Source organism: Rhynchophorus ferrugineus, unplaced genomic scaffold (assembly GCF_030347505.1).
Source record: "Rhynchophorus ferrugineus isolate W39M unplaced genomic scaffold, kcgeb_rfMv2 rfM2, whole genome shotgun sequence".
NCBI classification, from domain to species: Eukaryota; Metazoa; Arthropoda; class Insecta; order Coleoptera; family Curculionidae; genus Rhynchophorus; species Rhynchophorus ferrugineus.
The window spans coordinates 33016862-33037189 of NW_027472581.1; the positions used below are offsets into that span (position 1 = coordinate 33016862).

At 31.3% G+C, this 20328-nt stretch overlaps 1 protein-coding gene and 1 long non-coding RNA gene across 2 annotated transcripts in view; one reads left to right on the plus strand and one right to left on the minus strand.

Annotated features, from left to right (window-relative positions):
- LOC143190637 (disks large 1 tumor suppressor protein) overlaps positions 1-20328 on the plus strand; it is a 308341-nt gene that overhangs the window by 267677 nt on the left and 20336 nt on the right. The window lies entirely within an intron of this gene.
- On the minus strand, positions 13607-14432 carry LOC143191235 (uncharacterized). The gene is made up of 3 exons (XR_013004452.1): positions 14273-14432; positions 13969-14119; positions 13607-13928 (listed from the first exon to the last, which is right to left on the minus strand). It is a non-coding gene; the product is annotated as an uncharacterized LOC143191235 (long non-coding RNA).

Below are 20328 nucleotides of genomic sequence, written 5' to 3' on the forward strand. Positions count from 1 at the left end.
ATGCTGGAAATTCCTGAGACCGATTGATGAGAGTGGAAACAACTAACTTTGGGACGTGAAAGATTTGTGTGTACAGATCCTCCCAAATGAAAGTAAAATACATTACTTTGATATATAATTGTTAATTAGGTAGATTAGGCCTCCAGGGGGATACCACTACTTAAAAATATCTGCCTAGAACTCTACCTCATGGGTAGTGTGGAAAAGAGTTCAATCTAAATATAATAAAACGACTCTTACCTACAAAATATTATACCTTTATTCTTAATTGTAGTTTTAAGTCCTTCGATAATATATGCATTAGATGTACTATAATGTTAAAATAAATTGTATTTGAAACAGTATTTAACATTTTTGAAATTAGAACTTTCTACTGAACACATTGCATTTCTAAAATATATTTTAATACATTTACTATAAATCGTACATAGTCTGAAAGTGTCTAAGTGAGTATCGCAAATATATAATATATTATTCAATACGTTCTCTTTCCTTAAGAGACGGAACTATTAGGCTTTGTTTTAAAAACATTTGGCTTTCATATTTTGAAAAAAATATGAGAAGAAATAGTAAAAGATTCAACAACGCTGATTTGTAAAACGACTTCAAAGTGAATCCTTGAACATTTTTCTAAAGAATAATTTTATTTTGTGGTATGTTTCGTGAAAGTAGATGAGGCTTAATTATGACTAGTTTGCAAAAGACAAAGTTCTCTTTAGAGGCTATTTGTTACATATTAGGTGCTTGATATTCTGATCAATTTTTAATTTTAAAAAGAAGGTAACGAAAAAGTGGTAGAGAAAAGAAAAAGAGTATCTAAAAAATATATTATTTTATACATTTGTACCTCCATAGTATATGAAAACCTTTTGCCAGTGTCAAAAGCTAAGACATGTATTTCATTGACTTCAAACTCTTATTTCATGTAGATAAGTATCAAAACCAAATAATTTAATAGTTATGTTGTGTTATTTAAGGCGTTAATCTAGTCTAAAGTTATTTTTTTTATTGAATTAAAATTAAACAAACAATATTTTTACTATTAATTTTTTTAAGATATTTGTTAATGTTCAAAGAATACATAAATGACAAAAAATCCAAAGGCAGATGAAAAGACCCCCTTTTCATCTGAAAAGGCCAAAGAATTGCGTGACCTGATTGACAAAATTGAAATCCGAAATACAAAAATAAAAGTTTGTGCTATATAAACATATTTTACAAAAGTCAATTAAATTTTTTTCGCCAAATTATGGCTGTTTGGTACGAAAAAAACATACAATTTTTTTACTAATTTTTGACATTTCCGAATTTATATATATATAAAGTCCAAATGTTGTTATTGTTTGTATATATTTTCAGTTACGCAAGTAAATCAGTGCAGTAGAACCTGAAATATCGAAATATTGAAGTTTTGGGTTATTTAATTTGCGCGCAATCGAGTGCTTAATCCGAGTGCTGTCATGTTAAATTGAGAACGTATAGGATTCCGGACCGGTTGTCATTCACACAATTTTCACAGAATCATAATTTTAAAATTGTAATGAAGACTTCATTAAAACTGGAAGCCGCTATAAAAGTTGCAATTTCGATGGTGTTTGCTCCAGCTTGTATATGTTTAAGTACAAAAGTCAATATCAATGAATTCAGATGTTCATTATTATTTTATTCGAAGAGATTGATATATCATTAATTGATCATAAAGCTAATGTAGATCTACGGGGTGCGAATATGGGGTAGTACTAAGATATAAAACCAACTACTAATCTACTAGTTGCCAAAACGTATTTCGACGATCTTCCGCATTATAACTTCCTGCCCCTAACGAATAGAACGAGTATGGTGGGCCAACAAGTGCCTTTGAAACATATAATCGTGTTTTCTATACCGAGAGACAAAACTTATTGAACAACCAAATATTAATGAATATAAAAAATTCTATTTTTAGCTATGTTTGCATGTTCGTCCTAAAATTCTATCGGAAAATGCATCAAATGTCTGCTGGTCGATGGATAAACTTTTTAACACTGAATGTAAAGGGGAAATTTCGCTAATGAAAATCCAGTACCGGCGGTTGGGAGCGAGGGAGACGGAGAGTATTGGGTTCGATGGAAACTTGTTGACGTGGAAATTAGTGGAAATGTACTCAAAGGGGTATCGAAGCGATAACCTGGTGGAGAGGACTGCTTATTTAGGTTTTTTATTTGTTTTCCGGTACTTTGGAGTATATTGGGTCATTAGTTCAGATAACGTTATTAATTGTCTGCTCTCTGGGCTTTAATAATTCGCCGTGGAAGTCAATACAAGCTATTGAATTTAATATACTAAGATCTCAATACGAGTTTAATGAAGTTAATTGCTTTATTTTACATTCTTGTGAGTTTACTAGAATTTTATCTCCGCTCTGAAAATATCTGGATTTATTCGGACAGCAAATTGATTGACAAGAAGCTATATTATTTTATTCTAACCGAAAACATGTTTAAATTTTAGAGAAAGTTATTTCTGGTGCCATTACTCAATAAAAAAAGAACGGTCCGAGAAATGGAAGCTATTCAAGCGAAATACCGAACTTAGGAAAATTCATAATTATTTTCTTGAGGAATATTGTGTTACATTATGTGAGTAACAAGTCAATTGAAAAGTCCCTGGCCTACCGTAGTAAAACACATTTTTTGGCAAAATTAGTTTTTTTTATTCAACATAATTCCTTTCAAGGGTGATACACTGATTATAACGACCCTCCAACTTTTCGATCATTTTTGTAGTACGATTTGTCTCTTGCTTCACCACTTTTCATTCGACGAAAATTTATTCCCGGCGAGCATTCTTTTGATATCTGAGAACATGAGATAGTCTCTGGTGGCCAGATCTGGAGAATAGGGTGGATGAGGAAGCAATTCGAAACCCAATTCATGGATTTTTGCCATCGTTTTCCCTGATTTGTGACACGGTGCATTGATTTGGTGAAGCAGCACTTTCTCTTTCTTCAAATGCGACCGTTTTCGGCGATTTCGTCCTTCAAACGGTCCAATAGCGCTATGTAATAGTCGCTGTTGATGATCCTTCCTTTTTCAAGATAGTCAATGAAAATTATTGCATGTGCTTACCAAAATACAGACGCCATAATCTTACCAGCCGACGGAAAAGCTAATTTATTCGCATAATACCCACTATCAACCAGAAGTAGATAACTCTGATTTTTCCAGTGGAAGTTGGAACAAAATTGACGACAAGCTCAATTCTAAAATGGATTACTGAAAAAACTTCCGCGAACAGCTATCATTATGTTGACACATATTTTTATTGCTCCTATGTTCTGGTATATTTTAGTATAACACTGATTGTGTTATACTTCATGTCCAAATAGTTTATGAAACTACTGTTAAGATATGCTAAACCACTTATAACATAAATATACCAAATATCCGGATGGGATTCGAGATAACCAAACAGGAGCCAAAGGAGCAATACTTCTGACCTTTACCAACGAGATTTTCAACAACGTCACTTTCTCTAAAGCTATATTTCTTCCTAGAAATTGGCTATATGCTGGAAAATACAGCTTAATAGATTCAAACCTGGCCATGTCAATTTTATCTTGTAACATGGTAGATTAAATAAAAAACATCTTGTTAAACAAAAAGCTGAGCAAATAATACAACTGTAAAGGTTAGCTGGCAGATACTTCTAACTGAACTTTAGATCAAAGAGACAACAAGATAACCACAACCACACAACTTTAGCTTAAGTAATTTTGATTAATATTTTAATCTGTCAAATACGTACTAATGTACTTATCTTGCTTTTAAACTGTTTGAATATTTTGAGACTGATTGAAGTACAAACAAAAAGTTGAAATACATTAATTTAAGGCTTATTAAATCTACCAAAATAAACTATAACATTTATGCGATAGCTCTCGTGATTAACTGAATGGAGTACCAATAAAGCTGACGGTACAATATTTGATAATTTCTTTAATTATTATAATTTGCTACGGTTTTAAAATTACATTGTATTTATTATATGATAAGAACTTTGGGCTTAAGATTTATGTCTGTTTTTAATATTCTCTCTTGGCGCTGGAGAACCTCAATATGCTGGTGAAGCATATATTAATGTCTTTGGGCATATTCCTTAATACGATTATTAACCATTACCTTCAAATCCTTATGCAGATTATTATTACGATTATACTTTGGATGCCTCGCAGTAATATGTTTTGGAATCTTTATATATATAATATTATATTCCATTGCTTTGACTGGTACAGACCCACAGTTGAACACCATAAATCCATACTGATTTCAAGCCTTGTTGGTACAATAACAACAGTACAGGGCTGAATACAATGATCAGTATATTTTTCGTACTTAAACTTCCACCTGAGTTTAGCATCAAGAATCATATCAAAATATTTGACCCTATTTCCAAACTGGGCTACCTGTTGATTACTACTGTATACTAGCTTCCACTTATTCTTTTGTTTTCATTTAATTTTGCACAATACGATATTGACTATAACTTTTTTGGATGCATTATGACATGGTCACTTGTTGCCACTCTTTGAAAAGATGCGCCCTGTCGCTAAAATTATTTTCTAAGCTCAACTAGCACTCATTTTGAAATATTATTATTTTAGCTCACTGTTCACAGGTATACATTGCCATGATGACTTCGGTTAATTTGTTTTTAGTGGATAATAGATGTTATCAGGTACCTGTCGCCGCCAAAGCCACCCTTCAAAAACTCCATAAAATATATTTTACTGTACGTCTACATTTTCATATGTATGATATGTACGTATCATTTTCATATATATTATAATGTCATTTCAGAGAATCTATAGTTAGGTAATATAACAAAGTCCTCTATTTTTCATTTAATCATTCGAAAGCCATTCGACTTGACACACCCTATGTATAAAGTTGGATTATAAATAAACAATTAAGTAACATTTGTTCTATCACACTTGATCCATAGAGGCACATCAGTTGTTGCAAGTATCATTATCCACATCATTTTTCATTTTTGAACTGTTCCAGTTGATCTTTATTTATATCGTGACAATATAAAAGTTGTTCTTTTTTCTTTCCGTGAAAAGAAACTGATGACAAACAACTCGAATGGCAATTCGTGTATGGGAGAACGGAAAACAATTTCTGCCTGTGTCTCTGTATGATCATACAACAAAAGGAAATTGATGATTTATTTTTATTATTTATTTTATAGTAGCGTTATATTGTTTCCTGTCTGCTTTATTTTTTACTTATCTTGTTTATGAGGTCGGTTGGTTTTTCAAATCATGCAAAATGGCAAAATTTAAGGATTTGTAATAAATTGTCTTGTTAGTGTTGGGAACTATCGACTGAAATCGACTATCGACTGTTTAGTAATTGACTACTTTTTAGTATCGACTGTTTCGGTCGCTATTTTTGGTTCAACTTATTTTACTACTTTTTTCAGTAACTGTTTTCAGTCGTTATTTTCGATCCAACTGATTTTGTTACTAATTGTTATCGACTAATTCAGTCATGTACTTTTAATTACTATTTTTGGTTCTACTAGTTTCATTCGATTGATTTTTAACATTTTGGCTCTGTCGTCATAGCCGCGACCTTGACAAAAATGTACCCAATTTATTCTTACATAGATTTATATGTAATATATACAATTTTTGTGTTTTTTTGGTAGTTTTCTTGTAAATAACAATATATTGTATATTAATATAGCAGCATTTTGATTGTTAATACAATAGGGTCAAAAGATGTTGATTGATAAATAGTAAAATACTTTTGACTGTTTTTATGACAATAATATATTTCGATTATTCTCTCTATTTTTGTTAAAAATATTTCCGCTCAATAATAAATAAAGCATTTACTTTATTTAAAGAAGCTCTAGTAGTTATTGTGCGATCAATTTTAATTATATCACGAATTAGGTTTTTTATATTATTAGGTATATGTTTAATTTTTATTTAGTATTTATGGTTATTGTACATCTTGAATTTTTAGGTTTTATTTATTTATTGAATTATTTTATAATAATTGAATATTTTATTATTTGAAAATAGCAATTAAAATATTAAAATACGATAAAATATTTGCGAGGTATTATTCCAATTCATAGAAAAATTCCAATCCTTTTTACAGATCCACAGAACATTCAAATATAAAAGTAATTCTACTTCGTTTAAAATGAAATTATTTATTGCATTAATTAGTAGTTGCATTAGTTAGCAGTTAATAGTATTCAGTAATTCTTTTTTTCCCTTTTCTTTTTTAAAGTTAGTACGTGAAGGAATACGTACTCCGTTTCGCTTATACTACCGTTGGAAAATATAAACACATATAAAATTAACTGCTCCAAGCAATTATCTCCGTTTTTTCATCTCTCACAATTTATACAGGAATGGGTTCATATATCTTCGTCTGTCATCACAAATTGAACAAAACAGTCAAACCGTGCATCGCTAGTTTTTTGACTGTCGACTGTTTCGATTGTTTTGCGACTATCGACTGTTTCGAATGTTTTCAGTCGATAGTTCCCAACGTTAAACCTAAAATTACTTCAGGTGGCTGAGGCTGTAAGCATCTCAACTATGCAGGAACATTACACTTTACGTGAATATACAAACCAATTATTATATGAATGTGTATATATAACGTTCAACCGTGAATTCAGCCTCTCCAAAAATATGCTTACCAATGTATGCGACGTCATTCATGTAATTTACCTTGATAAGGATAAAACGACCACCGGGGACTATTATTCAAAGTTTTTGGACAGATCTTATATTAACTTGAAGCAAAAGAGGTCGTATTTGACGCATAAAAAAATGTTGTTCTTTTAATACAATGCACATGAAAATATTTTACTTGAGAAAGTTACTGACTTATGCATATATATATATTAAATATGACATATGCGCCTGGTAAGAAGGGAAGGTAACGCACAACGTACCAGCATATACTCTAACACTAACAATAATGGGTGTAAAATGAGATGCAATGCGCATAAGGAAAAAATTAAAGGCCACACGTTAAATTCATTGCCACCAAGAGCCAGCAGAAACCACTTTCGGTGGCGTTTATATATGCTTCAGATTATCCATCCATCATAACTATACATCAGTTACTTTGACGACTTTGACGTCAGTTTCTGTTCTATAAAATAGTTATAACTTATACGAGTATTTTCAGATAGATATCACATTCTACTAAGACTAATCAAGCGGGGTTTGATATCGATAATCTCAGCAGAACCGACACACTACCACAAACTCACTACACCAACACTCTAATCCAAAACACACAAAACCCAGTCGACGTAGGATTTCTTGATCACCACCTAATTACTCTGATGGTCATTAAAACAAAAAGTCATCAGAGAGTCCAACAATCTAAAGAAAATAGTGCCTCCAAACTATCTTCAAAACCACCTAGCCTCACCAAAAGTGCTACAAAATATCATCAGCAATCTTAAACCCAATAAGGTACCTGGATACGACGAAATTTCAGTATTCCATCTCAAAAAGTTCCCATACAAGCAGCTCTCGGAATTAACCAACATCATAAATTCCATCATGCGGCTGCAACACTTCCCAAAAATTTAGAAACATGCACACATAGTGGTGATTCCGAAAAAAGGAGCAGATTCTACAGTCCCATCAGCCTGCTCGGCTCAATGTCCAAGATTTCTGAAAGAGCGATGCTGTTTGTACTCAACGGGTTCACTGAGCAGAACCATATCATACCAGACGAACAACACGGGTTCAGAACCAAACATTCATGTGCACATCAGACCACTAAATTGGTTGCAGAAATTCACTTCGCAATGAAGAAAGCTCTGCGCGGTCTTTTTAGACCTAACAAAAGCGTTCGACAAGGTTTGGCACAACGGCCTAATACACAAACCCATGGAAGCAGGTTTACCCGAATACCTGATAATTTTACTGCTTTCATTTTTTTTCGGAGGGGTCCTTTCAAGTAAAGATCGTTAATACACTTTCCAGTCCTAAATCAGTCAAAGCAGGAGTCCCCAAGGTTCGCCATTAGCCCCAGCATAATTCAACCTCTTCATGTCAGATATGCCAATGAAGAAAGATGTTGAAACCGCCCAATACGCGGATGACACAGCTTTCTTCACCAGTTCTCTTCGTGTCGTTCTGTAGATGCCTCTCAGAGAAAACTTCCAATTCAATTAAATGCCACAGTCCAATGGTTAAATTTTTGACAAACTCTGAATGCGCCATGGTCTGTCAGAAATACCCAAATTCATCGGGGAACTGATACACCAGAAATAAGACGGTTCGTTTTCTCCTTATACAAGAAATTCCATGCAACCTCAGCTCTCTCCAAAAATTCCCACATTAGATCCTTCTCAAAGGCGTTTCCAATCCCGTAACCCCGAGAACTATCCCCCCAAAAGCGGCTCTCCAAGCCGCCAAAGGTTTTCAAACCCCAAATAAAGCGCCTTCACGGATAATGCTCTCTTATAAATTGAGTTAATATCAGCAAGGAAACCTTTTAAGCTGGCATATCAGGCCCAAAAAAAGGATGTAGTTTCTTAGAGACTCTCGAAAAGTACTTGTTGACGTAATTGATAGCAGAATGTTATTGTAATCACCGTTATAATTCCTTGTATATAAATCAAGATTTGTATTTTATTTACAAAGAAATAAAAGTATTTCTTACACTTTTTATATGATTATATTGATTATTCAAATGTTTTCATCATGTTCAGCATTACAAAAACATGAAGTAAAACGTTCGTAATCAATAGAGTCGTATACTACAGAGTATTAAATTTAAAAAAACGCGTATTTGTAAAAATATTGCTAATATTCGTACGAAAATGAAAACAAGTAATCAGTTTTATCAAAACTGGTAGAGTGGTGGAATTCGCGTGATATAACCCAATAAAGGTGAGTAGCTTTTTGATATTCAAATTCGAACGCCAGCTGTGGTTGTTCGGTGGAATCAGCATTTTTTCTAGGCCTAGGAACCTCTAATCTTTCGTTATCGCGCCAGTTATTCGAAAGCGGAGCGTTGCGAAAGACACGCTACGTTTTTTCTAAGCCCGACACACCGGGTCAATTATTTCAAATTTCTGATAGATCGGCAGATTAGTTTTTCTGCGCGTGTTTTCTTCGCCCCTTGTTAAGTGCCAAATTTTATTTTCGCTTTATTCGTTCATTCATTTGACAGTGCTCTATTTTATTCGTGTAAAATTAGAATATTACGAGTTCTTTATGCTGTAAGACATTAAGTTTTTATTTTAGTGTTTGTATTAAAATAATAATGGATTCTTATGAATATTTCATCGTTATTTGCAGCTAAAAATGATATACTAGTTAATTCTATTTTAAATAAAGGTTTATTGAATATCTTAAAAATATTCTTTCAATAAAAATTCATTCTTTATTTCTATTAGTTTATTTCTATTAACAATAAAACTGTTAACTGTTAAACTAAAACTTGATTACCATATAATTATTGCAAGTATAATAATACATGATTCTTCTGTTTTTATAAATATAAATTAAAAGAGTTAAATTCAGTTTTTGGTACTTAAGACATTTAAAATATTTACAAAATATCTTCAGTGTTTTTTTGAAAAAGTATCACCCAACAAAAATATCGATATTTAAAAAAATATATCGATATATCGGAGAATAGAAAATATGCATACTTCTGTTTACATATATCGGTATTTTTAATAAACCTTTAAAATTAAATTTTTGGTACTTAAGACATTTAAAATATTTACAAAGTATCTTCAGTGTTTTTTTGAAATAGTATCACCCAACAAAAATTTCGATATTTAAAAAAATATATCGATATATCGGAAAACAGAAAATGTGCATACTTCTGTTTACATATATCGATATTTTTAATAAACCTTTAAAATTCACTTTTTCGTACTTAAGACATTTAAGATATTTACAAAATATCTTCAGTGTTTTCTTGAAAAAGTATCACCCAACAAAAATATCGATATTGGTCTAAAATATGTTCTTTTTTTTGTATATTTTTAAGATTTGTCCATATATTTTCGATATTCTTGCCACAAGCATATTACGGTTTACCTTACTACATATCTTATTAGGTACTCTCGGCACTTTACAAACTATGGTGTATGTAATACAGCATTCTGTTTTTTCTTTTACTCATCTATGTTGAAGGTCAATGTTTTCTAATTTAAAAAGCACTTGGCGGATATTAAGAAATCATGTGTCCATTTTGCGCTTGATTTTCACTTAACTTTTCTGTTCTATTCAACTACAAACTCTATAGTTATTTTCTATGATGTGTTAGGGTATATATTGGAGATTGCAATGATTACAAGCGATTAAACAAATGATAAATTCTACCTAATTCAGATCTATGATTTCAGTTCCAAATTTAGTCAGCGGTTGATGGATGTACTCTCATTAGTACACTCTATATAAATTTACATAGTTTTCATACATAGCTTGACAGTATTTATTCAAAGGGTTTTGGTCTCTTTAACCTTTGGCTTGTTCCCCTATTGTCGAGTAGTTGTACGTTTTTATACTCGCGCATTTTCACTTGCTGTTTTTCGCAAACAGTTTAATTTCTTTGCTGACTTTTCTTACCACTAATTCTAAGTACTTTGTTTCTAGTATATCATAGGGCGCTTACAATGTTGCGAGATACTTTGTTTTCATATGAAAACCCCACTGATACCCAGTGGCTTCAAAAGTGATAATTCGGAATGTCATCAAAGCATTTTTTTCAATTTCTTGCAAACTTCTGCTAGCTACTTTTTGACATAGTCATACCTAAGTATTTTGGTGTGTTAGCATACAAAAATACTAAAGGCCTTTTAACACACATTTGTAGACATCATATTATTTAACTTAATCTCTCAATTAATTAATCCACTCACTAATGATAGTGGCCGCTATTTGTAATCAATTTACGATTGTCTCAATGTTGTTACTCCTAGTAGTGACGATTATAAATGTAGGATATCAGAATCTGACTCATCTGACTAGGTAATTTTGTTGCTAACGTGTATCTAGGCCTTTGTGTCATATGCCATTAAACGTTTAGCTCACGTCTTTCAAAAATTGCAGAATAAATTATCCTTTTAAAAGTTTTCTCTATTGCACCTGTAATACGGTCAGCTGATCAATTGTCAATGTTTATCTCTAAACCAAAATTAATGAACGGAAAGGCTCAAGTAACACTCTTATTTACTTCTTCAAAACAATTTTACATTGTCATTTTTTACCTTTACTACTTTACTAGCTACCCTGTATTCTAGTAAAATTATATGGGAAACATTCCAAGTGATTTCGGACTTTTAAAAGTGTTGATAACAAATGAAAAATGATAACAAACTGGAAAAATTGCTTTACACTAAGACACTAAATATTTTTTAAGATTTATTTATATTAATCAGTATTCTGTCCAAAAATTCGTTACTGCATTCATTCTGCAGCTGATAGATCTTCACTATATTTACAGTCAGTTTTTCAATATTAACTGATTTTTAGCTCATATTTGTCTTATAGTCTCTGTAGCACGTTAATATTTTTCAAATATTATATGTCTACACCATTGGTGATTATCCGCACCTTTAAGGAGAAAATCTGAATTCCTCTTTCATCAATAAGAATACCTTTCGAATAAAAAATAACTACTTAAATAAATAAATCAGACGGCCAAAATAATTTATAGATACAATTTCAAATAAATAAATAAATAATAACATAATAAAATAGCACAATCCTGTAAACATTTAATTTGGTATAATGACGAATCTTCTTAATATAAATACATTTACTAGGTTGAAGACAGGAACATTTTTTAAGAGAGTGAATAGACTAAAGCAATTTCTAGTAGGCAAAAGAAATTTTCGAATAGAGATAACATTGGAAACCGGCAGGAGGTTTCCAAAAATCATCTGTTAAGTCCACAAAGAAGATTTAATTTTTTAACATAAATCTAATTATTTTAACAATGTTTTGTTATATTTTAAAGCTTTTTTTGCCAACTAGTATTATCTAATCTGTATGTATTGCTGAACATGAAGCATGGTCCTTGGCAATTAAACTTACCAGCTAGCGTATGACCATCCCAGAACGCATCCCAGTTTATGAACAATCATGTTTTGGAAACAATAACAAATATAAATTTGCAATTATATCCTGTCACTTTGACCACTGTGACTACCTAAACTTCTCTAACAATTATGAAATAAATCTTATGGAACTGTCGTTTGTTCTACGCTCATTATAATCAGTGTCAGTATTAAAATGTGTTAAATAATTTTAGATTACTAACCATGAAACTACAAAGTTTAATAAACCATATATGGTTATAAAATCTGTTGTATCTTTTATCCATACTTTATTGTCGTTCTCAAGGAGGCCTCGATATAGCAGAAATTATTTATTTTACTCTATTTGACTCTATAGAGATCATTTAGAAAAAATCTACAAATGAATGGTCGTTCTATGGTGAATCTAATTGCAATCATTGAGCGAATTAATTTTAGATCATTAACCAAAAAATCTAAAAAAAAAAGTTTAATCAATACTATACAATTTTGAAAAAAATGGAACGAAATGGACGTTTTTAGATCAGAATAATTATTGATATTTTGATTATTAACAATTTTTCAAATAATAATATATAATAATGTATTTAAGTAGTAATTAAGTTATGTACCACACAAAATATAAATAGAATATAGAATGTAACATCACATGTGATTATTATATAAATAAACGTCAAACAACGCTTCAGGTTGGAGCATATTGTTTCGCTTTCAAATTCAAGAGTCGAGAACAAAACCGAAAATATTTTTTCTATATATTTATATCCTATGGTCATGAGATTTTTGTCATTTTCGATATTACAACACTAATTAATATTCATAAGTTTCTCTGGGTTTTCGGGGATCCTTTCGTATCAATGTACGCGTAAAAATATCCGACACAAAAATGTTAATTTTATTATTAAATAATTCATTTCCTTTCTGGTTTTTAACTAATTCAGTCGAAATAATTTTCGACTTTTCGTCTAGCGTATAACCTGCCGATGTTAAGATTGAAATGAAATGTACTAATAACAATAACTAACGTGTTATCGATATGCAATAATTATAATCAAACTTAGATTTTTAACACAAAAAAAAACAATTTAAAATAAAATATTTACATAGTATTCGTTGTAATAACTAAATAAAATTAACCAAAACCCTTGTTTAACCTATACACTACAAGAATTTTATATTCTACTGTATACACACAATTTAGCTTAATACCTACCTAAACCTATTTATCTATTTACAATATTATTTTAACTGCTACCAACTGATCACTTTGAAGTCGGTACTAGCAGCAAATTAGTTTTGTTTTGTTCGTAATTTAATTTTATGTATATGTCATAAAATTATTTTATTATTTTTGTATTGTCTGGGCTTGGTACCAACTTCAAACTGATCAGTTGATAATAGTTAAAATTATATTGTAATCAGATAAATTGGTTGAATTGAATCCGTTTATTTTTATATAGTCTATTCAAAGTTTTTTAGTAATGCGTCGTGCATATTTGTGACGTCGAAACATTACAATGTTGCCGCATCAACTCTGAGTTTTAGTTCAGTTTGGCTTTGACATACAAGAAAATTCTAATCTAAATAAAATAATTGAACAAAAATGTTATCAAATATAATTTATTTTAAGATTATAGTACATCTAATACATATATTATTGAAGGACTTAAAACTGCAATTAAGAGCACGGATATAATAGTTTGTAGGTTAGATTTGTTTTGTTTACATTACACTCTTTTCCTCACTCTCCATGAGGTAGAGTTACTAGGCACGTTTTTTTATGTAGTGTTATCCCCCTGGAGGCCTAATCCACCTAATCAACAATTGTATTTCTGAGAAAAGTATTTTACTTTCATTCGAGAGCATATTTACTTTTTACGTTTAGTTCTTGTTTCCTTCGATAGTGTGTTTACTTGGCAAGTCATATTGGTGCCACTGTATTTTTATTTCTTCTGCCACTACCTGTGTACATCATTCTTGATAAAAATTAATCACTGAATTCTGTCTAATGCATTTACCATATCTACAAAACAGTTGGTATTTATTCTCTCCTAATAAGTTCTAACCTAATGCTTATGTTTAATTTTGAACAATTACAATCATATCTGTGCACACAAATCTTTCACGTCCTATAGTATCATTTTATATAGTTCCATTGAATTAATTATGTGCATACCTGTTGTTTCCACTCTCGTCACTCTGTCTCATGAATTTCCAGCACTGCACAACATATCACATATCCTGAAAGTTTCTTTCAGTCACTTTCACTTTACGACTCACTGTCCGATTCAATCACTAAACTGTTAATTTCTAATCTGTCTAAAACATGTTTACGATTCCACCATTTATCAATTACTTCCTTTTTATGTATCCAAACAGTTTTTGATGGAATATCCTTCTCAACCAGCAATACATCTGCAAATAACTATTAATAAATATAATGACCAACAAAACCTAATTGAATGCTATTGTAACTTTCACCTTTTTTCATCAATTTTTATTGTCTTTACACTTTTTTGTTACTGTCTTGCCAAGAGTACCACAATGAACCATTTTGAAATATTCAAGTTTCTTACATTATTTTATGCCATTAATTGAATTATTTTTAAGGTAATATCTGGAAGTTCCATTAAACCTCTCCAAGGGTTATATTTACACCATTTAAACCCTATACTCTGTAAGAGTGTATGAAAAGATGTCTTGCATCCCTCAAAAAGCTACATGTCCCTAATTCTTTTATGCATACTTTCCAGAGAGAAAATTTTTTCTAAAATAATTTTATTAAATTATGTTTATATCGATGAAATAGTTTGTGTACTTACTGTTCCAATAGAGCCAATGTCAAGATTCGTCACCCCCTTTGTATGTAGACGGGTTTTCTTGGGTGAATCTAACGTATTATTCTTCATTTTGTAAGAGATATTACTCACAGTATCCACAGTAATATTTAGCACGGCATCAACTTGCTAAAAAATATTTTCAATAAAATTGGACGGACTTTAGGAATATTATTTAACCTCTCGAACGGAATTTACCGGCAAAAGGGAGTCTCCGTTATCTCTTTCCTTTTCGAAATAACCTATTAAAAGCCGCAATCAATTTGTGACCCTGAATATCTATTGTTTTTGGCATTTTCAAACGAAATAATACGATATATTACGGAACGACTTAAAATTTATCAAAATAAAGAGCTAATATAATGTTTGCCGGTTTATAACCTGTAATAATTATAACTTATATTTTGAATAATTTAGCGTACGTCTGACAACCGGACGGCGACCAGCTGTCAGACGTATGTAAAATTCTTGAAAACAATAGTGATAAGAGGTTTTTAACTCTTACCTATAAATTATTGTGGCTGTATAATTAAGTGTAGTTTTTAGAGATAGTATAATGTTAAAATAAATTATATTTGGTAATATTTTTGTTCAATTATTTTATTTAGATTAAAATTTTTTGTATGTCAAAACCAAACTGAATTAAAACTCAGAGCATTACTAAAAAAACTTTGAATACACTATATATTTATTATTTATTTTTTGAAGTCGGTTTAATTTTTTTGTTAAAAATATTTTATTTTCTATTAGTATTAAATATTTACTCAATTACGCAGTTATTTTATTGAGTATTACAATGCGTAGGCCAAGTAAAGGTGCAGTCTGTATGAGGAAAAACAGGAATAAAAAAACAAAGATTGAAAATAAGGAACGCTTCAGGCCCCGGGGTCCGCTATCCAGTCTGAGTGAGTTGACAAATTTCCTAACCAAACGAGAACAACAAATAGTTGTCACCCCCGTCGGCAATCGAAATCGCGACCTCAGCGTGTGGGCTTAACGCTTAAACCATTGCACCATAGAAGCTGCTGCCTACAATTTTTCTACCAATTCTCATATGTATGATTAGTGCTTAAATAGCAACCTTTATATCTTTTACTCAGAACGACTTCCGATCATCCATTAGATCAGTTCAGCAATAACATTAGTTCCCTCGATTTCTCCGGATTCCGCAATTGGATCCTGACTTGGTTCCAATTAGACCACCTTGGAAGTGTACTCTTTCGAATAAAAAAAGAATTTTGATAATGTGTCCACAATTGATGGAGAAATCGGTGAAAATACATTTAAAAAAATATACAGGCAAACATAGAATTTTCTCCTTTTTGAAGTCAGTTAAAAATTAAGTCTGGTTTATTTTTAAATATTATAATGTTTTGAACAAGTCATTAACCTTAATAATTACGATTTAGTAATAATATTGAAATATCTTATTTTGATTGTATAAAGAACAAACAATTAGGCTTCATAAAGAAATAGCATTTATTTGAGGAAATCAAGCAAGTCTCTCTGGGGAAAAGTTTTACTCTGAAAATATCATTGAATATGCCACCACTATTGACAGAGCGTATAATTTTTATATAGTACTAGTCTTTAAGCGACGGGTGTTTCATTCTATCCATCTAGCTTGCAAGTTTGAACAAAAGTTTTAGTGTAAGCATTTTTAACTTACATGTTCTAAAGCATAATGCTATGTATTAACTAGACATTGTTTTTTGACGAGATAAATATTGATAAAATCGAGAGTTGCTTGATATATACCGATAACATTGAACGATATGATTGCCTAAAATTGGCAGATATCCTGAGAAATAAATGTCTCTATATGATATGTCTGCATAGTAAATTTTGAAAATCTTTCCTCGATATGTAACAGTGGATAAAAAATGGGTGCTTTGCTATGTACCTGAACCAAATATATGCTGAAATGAGTGGTCGGCACTCGATAGAAACCCTAAAAAGCGAACTCCTAATCAGAAACAAATCCTTCTACAAGAAAAGTATAGAACAGTTATACACAGGGAATGGAGAAAATAATATGAAATCACATAAATGTATTCAGCCTCCATATAGGTTCGTAATATCTTTTTTTTGATTACTCTTAGTAGTTCCACAATCTGCCCACAGGCTAACAAGTATTTGTTATGTTTATATTATATATACATGGCATGTAGAAAGTAACTTCGTTAAGTAATCTGTACAAAATACTAGTTTAATTAATCAATTTTATTTTAAAGCTTATTAATAGGCTTGAGTATAGATTTATAAAATAATTTAATAACTTGGATTTGCTGCCGATAAGCCAATACATTTGGTGGAGTTCAAGTCCAAGTTGTTTCCGTTTGGCAAGTATGTGCTTCTACCAAATTAAGCGTCGATCTAGGTGCATACTAAGATATTTATCATCCTATATAGACTGGTGGACATGTTCTTCTACGCAGCGTAGAAGTTATACGACTATCTCGTTGGCTTTTATACGCCTTCTGTTTTGTTTGTAGGTTCAATGATATTATGGCTAGATTTTCATGAGAGACTAAAACTGCCATGTCGTCCGCGTAGGTTGCCATAGTGGTAATTTTTGTTGTAGGTAGATCAGCTATGTACAGAAAATATGGTATTGGACCCAGTACACTACCTTGCGGAACTCGTGAATATATTGCTTGTAATTCGATATGTTCATCGCCTTGTTTTACTGTAAAATGACGATCTATGAGGTTTTAATAGCTAGAGGTTGAAGTTTCTTTAATTTAACCTCCCATATGCTGTACTTTATCAAAGGCCTGAGATATGTCTAGCAATGCAGTTGAGCAATATCTTTTGGCGTTTAAGTATATATTTATTTTGTTAACAAGTCTATACAGTTGTTCAATTTTTCCGTGCTTATTGCGAAACCCAAATTGGTGTTCTGGAATAATTTTTCATTTTTCTGTTGTACAATTGAACCTCTTTGTGTAGTTTCTCCAAAACGTTTGAGATTATCGGTAATGATCATATAGGCCGGTAGGAGATGACATCTTCTGGTGTTTTCCCTAGTTTGAGAATGATTATTATTTGAGCTACTTTCCAGATGCTAGGAAAATAATAATAGTTCGTAATATACCATTGAATATGAATGTTAGTAGTTTTACCCCTTTCTCTGCTAGTTCTTGTAATATTTTTCCGGTTATAAGTGCATGTCCAGGTGCTTTTTTATATTTAATCTCTCGGATTATTATTTGTTGAGCTTCTTAGATGATGAATTTGTTATGTGGTAAATCCATTTGAAATGGCGAATTTAGGAAGCTAGTAATTTTATTTTCGTTTTCTTGAGATAGCTTAGATAGCAAGAGTTTAAAGACATATTTTAAATAATTTGAGAAGATGTCGGCCTTTTCTTTATTGCTTCTAGTCCAATTATTTTCATCTATGTTAATAGAAGGGTTATAGTGCTGGGGCCCTTTGAGTTTTCGCGTTGCCGTCCACAATGAATAATCTGTAGTGTCAGTTGGTGTCAGATTTTCTACGTATTCCTGAATGCCTTGGTTTTGTTCCTTTTCAATCACCTCTTTCCACTCTTTTATTACTTTATTAATTTTATTTTGTTTTCTTCAGTTCTTAGCTGTTGCCATTCCTTTCGAAATTTTCTTTTTTCTGAATGTTTTTCCGAATTGTACGTGATGTGTGAATGTTTTTTTTTTTTGAAATGTTTCATTCTTAGGAGTCGCGAAATATGCTGGTTCCTGTATGTTCATTGTTACTGTTTCTATAACAATTTCGGTTTGTAATGGTAAGTTTAAAGAGATGGTTCTGTCCAATTTTTCTTTAAATAGCGGCCAGTTAATTCTGTTATTACACAGAGAAGGAGATTTATCTTTGAAGAAACTGTTACTATTATTGGTAAATGATCAGAAGACAAACTAAAACACGATTCTGTCCGACATTTTTGGTATCAATATTTTTTGTTATATAACTTTCTATATCTGAGTGTTGCCCATTTTTGTCTTCAAACAATCAAAATATCCGTCTCTATCCTGTTGGAGATAGAAATCTACTTATAGTCTTCTATAAGGTCCTCAAACTAAGACTGAAACTTTTTGGTGGTGTGTATTGGCACATTATCATCTTACAATATAAGTTAGTCATATTAATAACTTCCTCACTGAGGATTTCGAAATATTCATTCGGGGTAACCTGCCAACAATGCGAATGAGGACAGCTGAATGCCACCATACTTCTGATCATATCATAGCAGAACCTCCCCATAGTTGACTGTAGGAAGTAGGTAGTTCACTAGTTTTATGATCGTTACACCACTTCTTTCACTGGTTAACGTGGGCCTCCATTATAAAGGGTTTCGCAATTGTCACCCTTTCATAAATGTCAGATTTGTGAAGCTCCCGCCGTACTGTTTTTATCAAAACAGTACTACTCAAGTGAAAAACCTTCAGAATTTGCCATATATACTGAGCAATATATATCCATAGCATTATTTACAGGTAAAGAGTGTCAAAAATTGAAACAAACGAAGCATTAGAACAATTGCCTTGTCTACTTTAAAAAGCAGGCATATTTTAAGAATAGAAAACATATGTTGGTTAAAAAAAGTAAATAACCCGTAGTACAACAGTTGTATTAAATGAGTAGAGGTAAATATTATCTTTCTATCACTGAATTATGGACCTGAAAATAATTAGAATCTAAACAATTACTAAATCTATATTCATAATCTTACAAATTATAATAAATTGAAAATATCAAGTAACTTAATAGTTTTGCCCTCATAGGGCTTATTACCAACAAATCTAGGTCATTCTGTTAAAGTTTTAGCATTCAAGGTAGTTTGCCAGTTGCAAGGACCAACATAGTGCTTTCCACATCGCTTTCGAACTAATTTGCAATAATTTCTCACGAACTGTAGAAGATGTGTGAAGCGTTGAACAATTCTAATGGGGTATAATTTATTTTATTCAATTTAGTCAAAAGACAGTTATTTGAATACTCAACTAACGTGTCGAACACATTTTTTAGGTCTTCTCTAAAGATATACCAGTAAATATATTAAATTTTTTGTTGTTTTGTTTTTCTTCCAATAAATATATTTTTTGATAAGCGACTTATTGTAGGGATTGTTCCTCAGTAATAGTCCGTAGGCAAGATTATTAATTACAAGGAAAATCGCCAGTAACCAGACTAAGTAAAACCTAATGTTTTCTAGTCCTCATTTTTTAAATATTTTTCAACTAGTGTCGTCTAAGTATGTCCATTATGCTTTATACTTTGGTATCAGCCATATAGTATAAAGTAAGTATTCATTTTTGACTCATTTCTAATATCTTATTCATATTGAATGCTGGGAAATTGTTTATCATCCAATAATTAAAGTTAATTCAATGTATGAATATATTTTTCAGATATTTAC